Consider the following 6,272-nt stretch of genomic DNA (forward strand, 5'->3'; position numbering starts at 1 on the left):
AGGGCGTGGACCACCACCGATGCAAATAGTTGACATCATTACAAAGAATGGGATATGTTTTCTTAAATATTACTAAACCACACCCTAAATACTGATTATGCCCTAATAGTTATAATTTATCACTTTTTTTATTTGGTTATTCATGTGTTGTATTATGGACTCTTTTACTGTATCTATTCCACACAGGGGGCATAGTCAACCCACAATATTCCATCACATGTGGATCACCTGACCAATGCAACATAAACGGGAGCATGACCTTTGAAATTGGCAAATTACTTGTAGGAACTTCCTGCTGCAGCACAAATAACTGCTTACCACCTACTCCTACCTGTAAGTATCTGCAACATTTGATGTGTCCTCCAGATTTCATTTCTCCCAGGGGTACATCTATGTTTTGGCTTTGTGCTACTGCCCTTTTTCTTCTTTTTTTTGCTGGTGTGTCTTAGGAGTTTTTTTTCGGAGTTGGGGTCTTTAGTGAATTTGTGACATTTTAAACAAAAGTCCCCAAAAACTTGCAAACAGTTCTAAACTATCTCCCACTGAGCATATGTATATTTGTTCAAAAAAATGCAACTTTTTACAGAAAGTCACAACTTTCACATTTGGAATTGGGTGACAACTAGAGAGTATACTCGTCCGAGCTTGATGCTCGTTCGAGTATTAGGGTACTCGAAACGGCTCGTTGCTCGGACGAGTATTTAGCCTGCTCGAGCATTAAATTAAAAAAACACAGTGAAGAACAGTGAAGAATAGAATAAAAACAGTGAACACAGGATCATTTAAGTGAAGAACACAGTGAAGAACACAGTGAAGAACACATTGCAGATGTTCGGCACATCTGCTAACTTGTCGGGGGATAAGCGCCGAACGGTGTTCTGCAATATATTCTTCACACATATATATGGTGTTCTTCACATACTATTTTGACGAACACCGTTTGGCGCTTATCTCCCGACAAGTAAGCAGATGTGCCGAACATCTGCAATGTGTTCTTCACTGTGTTCCTCACTGTGTTCTTCACTTAAATGATCCTGTGTTCACTGTGTTCACTGTTTTTATTCTATTCTTCATTGTTCTTCACATCTGCTAACTTGTCGGAAGATACGCGCGGAACAGTGTTCTTCAAAATAGTATGTGAAGAACACCATATATATGTGTGAAGAACACATTGCAGATGTTTCCATACATCTGAAATGTATTCTTTACACATATATATGGTGTTCTTCACATACTATTTTGACGAACACCGTTTGGCGCTTATCTCCAGACAAGTAAGCAGATGTGCCGAACATCTGCAATGTGTTCTTCACTGTGTTCTTCACTGTGTTCTTCACTTAAATGATCCTGTGTTCACTGTTTTTATTCTATTCTTCATTGTTCTTCACATCTGCTAACTTGTCGGAAGTTACGCGCGGAACAGCATTCTTCAAAATAGTATGTGAAGAACACCATATATATGTGTGAAGAACACATTGCAGATGTTTCCATACATCTGCAATGTGTTCTTTACACATATATAGTGTTCTTCACATACTATTTTGTTCGGCGTGTATCTTTAGACAAGTTAGCAGATGTATGCAAACATCTGCAATGTGTTCTTCAGTGAAGAATAGATTGCAGATGTTTGCATACATCTGATAACTTATCAGAAGACATTCTTTTTCAATAAAATGACACATTTTATTGCCGAGCCTTGATCCGTTTGAAAAATACTCAAGTCTCCCATTGACTTCAATGGGGCTCGTTATTCGAGACGAGCACTCGAGCATCGGGAAAAGTTCATCTCGAATAACGAGTACCCGAGCATTTTAGTGCTCGCTAATCTCTAGTGACAACTCAAGAAACACGGTAGGAAACTCACCCATGGCACATAAATACACATGTGCCACAAAAAGTCACATAGAAAATCCTGCATGTGCCTATGTCTCCTCATGCAGTCTTCCTCCTCTCTACACCATTCCCTTCCCTCCCCTGCCTGCATAACAGACATGACAGGAAGTGGTGAGGGAACGGGATTAGCGTCGAGGAGAGGAAGAATGCAAGAGGAGACTGAGACACAGGTTGGAGCTGTCCCCCTTTCCACCTGAGACTTACCCAGGTAATGTGAAATAAAGTATTATAAAGTAGTGACAGTATTCAGAATGCTGACAAAGGCATTTTTAAAATCAATATCCATTGAGATCATCTCCTGGACTCACTGCAGATTTCCTATGAGTATTTGGGTTTTTTTTTTTCTTGAAATTTGCAGGTTCTTGACCCTAAACCTCAAGCTGCTTGATGACAAAATGATGGCCTGGTACCAAAACTTACAATAGGACCCCTTTATTTTATTTTTTTGGTTAAAAGTATTGTCTACCATAAGCTCCAGAACTTAACCAAATTATCAGAGTACAGGAAGTCCCCAAGTTACGTACAAGATAGGTTCTTTGGGTTTGTTCTTAAGTTGAATTTGTATGTAAGTCGGAACTGTATATTTTATAATTGTAACCCCAGTGTAAATTTTTTTTGGTCTCTGTGACAATTGGATTTTAAAAATGTTGGGTTGTCATAAGAACCAGGATTACCAATAAAGTTTCATTACAGACACCTGTGATAACTGTTACAGCTGATTATTGTAGCTTAAGGCTAAAGTACAGTAATGACCAACATTCAGAGGTCCGTTTGTAATTAGGGGTCATCTGTAAGTCGGGTGTTCTTAAGTAGGGGACTGCCTGTTTTTAGAACTCTATATATATATATATATATATATATATATATATATATATATATATATATATATATATATATATAATAGGCACAGACCCCTAAAAAATTAAATTAAAATTTATTGAAGATTTTTTTTTTCAATTGAGAAAAAAAATTAAAATAGGAAAAAAACTGGCACATGATATTCCATTTAATAAATATGTTTCAAAAACATAGAAAAGTAAAATAAAACATTTTAGTCCAGTCACAGTGAAGATGACATGAGTCAGGATGGGTCCACTAAAAAGAAACATCCAAAGTTATAAACTTTTACATCAGTGAATTATCAGTTTGGAATTAAAAACCAAAAATTGTCAATATATATATTTTTTTTAATTTTTTTTTTATTTTGTAAGTGCCAATTGTGAGCACTCAAAGGAATGGACTGACATGTAGTACGTGTTCATCTGACAAATCGGACTATTGTTATACAAAAGATAAACTTCAGTGCACTGGAGAGGAAAGAAAGTGCGGCCGAATGCAAAGGAAGTTATCGGGTAAGAACATAAAAAATTGTACATTTTCTTCTAAAAAAAAATTATTTTATTTTTTATCATTATTATGTTTACTTATAATTATGACAGTTATCTGTTTATATTGTTATGATAAAAAAAAATCCAATATTTTTTAAGGTTTCTAAACAGTCCATGGAACCATGGTACAAAAAAAAATTGTTAAAAAAAAATACAAACAAGCACCATTTTGATAAGTTGTGGTTACTGCACACAACCCAAACCACACCCACTATTAACAGTCTATTTGAAAGTATTGGTAAAACCCTACTCAAGTCATAAAAACTTAATAAAGAATGGTAAGGTTTGGTTGGCCACGGGCCACCTAGACGGTTTGGGCCCCGGGATATTGCCAAATCGACCAATTATAATCCACTAATGGTTGTACTGTATCTACCAGCATAGCAGTTGTAGCGTGTGCTTTGAGGCCTGTGGAGGAAGGGGGACCCGGGTGCTTTAGGATACGATATCCTGAAGTATGTGATCTAGCAGGACATTGTGCACTGCTCTGTCGAAAAGCTACAACAAGTATCTCCTCTCGGTTGTGGAGGAGAATTAATTATTGTGTCTGGCAGGTGGCAGCATCGCTCAGTGATGAAAGGAGCCAACAACATAGGCAGCTGGACAGAGAAAAAGAGGAAATAAAAATTACAGCATTCCTTCATCTGTCTAGACATAGAAAAGGGTTTATTGAAAGTCACATGACTAAGAAAAGGGGCCACTCCTCTACATCTGGTCACTGACTGTGCTGTAAAGGTTTTTCTGCTGCTTACCTACATACAGGGGTGACCGTCCATGGGGTAAGTTTAGGATATAGCCTCGGGCGGCACACTCTGGTGGATGCTGGAGGGGCGGCATCTTAAGAGTTATTATTCAAGGCAACCAAGGCGAGTCACTTTTAAACAGCGCTGATCGTGACAGCCTAGAATTGCAGAAGAAGAAGTCTAAGCAGAGGAGGGGGCGGTACTTTGTCTCTGCTGCTCTTTCTGCTGAGTCCAGATGCTGAGCAGTGTTCAGCATCGGGACCTTCTATGGAGGTGGTGCTAATACAGCAGGGAAGTGCAATCCAAAGATATGGAGTTGAAGGAAGTTCTGAAAGGAATGAAAGATGCAGAGCTTTATTTGTATGAGGTGCCCTCCACACATTCTACCTCATTGTCTATCAGCGTCTTCTTCCTCCAACCATCCTGACAAATAAAAGAGGGAACACAGAAACAGACAAGCGATGGACAGCACTAGGAGTTCTTCCAGTATTGTTGCTGGGGGAAGGGGTTGGCTTGAGCAGGCAAATCAGCTCTGTAAAGACCATGTAGAGTCCGGTAGCTCGCTCATCTTGAGTTGATGCTGCTCCGGTGTCTCCTTATCAGGGACTTTGGTTTTCTGCAGTAAGTCAGGACATTTAACCATTACACTGCTTCCCTTCAACTTATAAAGCAGTTCCCTCTTCAGAAAGCAAAAGTCAATGATAAGGAGGTATAAATAATACCCCCCTGCCCTGCACAGAGCTGTCACACATCACTTGTCAGTGTTAGGCTACATTCACACTGCCGTGAGCCCGCCGCACCGTAGCACGGCGGGCACACGGCAGCGCGGGGAGAGGAGGAGGAGGTGAGCGCGGCTCACCCCCGCCCCTCTCCATAGCAATATATGGGCGCCGTAATACGGGAAAAGATAGGACATGTCCTATCTTTTCCCGGGCTATGGTGCGGTACGGTGCTGCACATGTGCTGCACCGTACCGCTCCCATAGGGTGCCGTGAGCCCATAGAAGTGTATGGGGGACGTATATCGGCCGCATATACGCCGGCCGTATATACGTCCTCCATACTGTAGTGTGAATGTAGCCTTAGGCTGGTACAAACCACTGGGTTTCCAATATCCCTTTGCAAGAACAAGAGAAACCAAAAACTCTGCTCTCGTTGTGTGTTTTTTCTCCATTTCCCACAACAGGAACACGATGGAAGGAACTTGTCCCTCTTTGTAGCTCTATGGAAACTGATGAGAACACTAAAAGTCATAAAAACAAAGCTCATAAGAAAATGTTGTCAGTTATGCTGAGATTTTTTCCCAGCTTCCCGGTCCATTGCATTGAATATTGAATACTGTTCCTATGAATTACAATGTGTCCATCTGATAACAAGCCTCATATGGATCTGAAAAGGAAGAAAATAAAGTTCTGGTTTTTGGAAGGTGCAGGGTATAAAAATGGAAATGAGCTGCAAATTTAAAGGGGTATTCTCATCTGGGCATTCGCATTCAAAAAATTTTCCTGTGTGAAGATAAGTTATCATAAATGTAGTTGCATGGTCCCTTAGAAACGAGATAGCTTTCTCAGATACGACCATCCCGCACTCTGGCAGCAGTGGCCAGACATGGGCTATAGAGTCCTGCCTGACCACCTGGCTTCAGCGATCATTACCACAGGATGGCTGTGGGACCTGCAGTAACTCCCGGACATTTCATATACAAAAAACCTTTTGTTTCTATGTGCAATCCCTCCAGCAGAGGTGGTCGTATCCAAGGGCACAGTCTTGTTTCTAAGGGACCATACAACCTCATTTATGAGAAATTATCTTTTCACAGGAACATTTTTTTTAATAACATCTAATTGAAGAAATGTTTATATATGGCAGATTAATGACACTGAATGTAAATGCCCAGTTGAGAATAGCCCTTTAAGGGGTTAAATGGGTACCATAACTGATTATTTTGCACTAAACATCAACGGAATTTGATGGTTCTATATTAATAAAGATTATTATTATATAACTATTGGATAGTAGGAAGGGGGGTGTCTTTCTACAGGTCGCCTCAGGCGGCAAAGAGGCTTCACCCCTGTCTATACACCTTCCTGAAGCTTTAGCAAAAGACATTTATTTGACCCCTGAACCCAGTATCTCCTGCCTACCCTCCCAAAGCACCTCCTGTGACCCCTTATCTCCATGCCACCCACTGATTGCCCCTCTCAGAGAGCCACAGCCCCCCTACTGCTCTCTGTCTTTCCCCTAAAAAA

This window comes from Engystomops pustulosus, chromosome 6 (genome assembly GCF_040894005.1).
Source record: "Engystomops pustulosus chromosome 6, aEngPut4.maternal, whole genome shotgun sequence".
NCBI classification, from domain to species: Eukaryota; Metazoa; Chordata; class Amphibia; order Anura; family Leptodactylidae; genus Engystomops; species Engystomops pustulosus.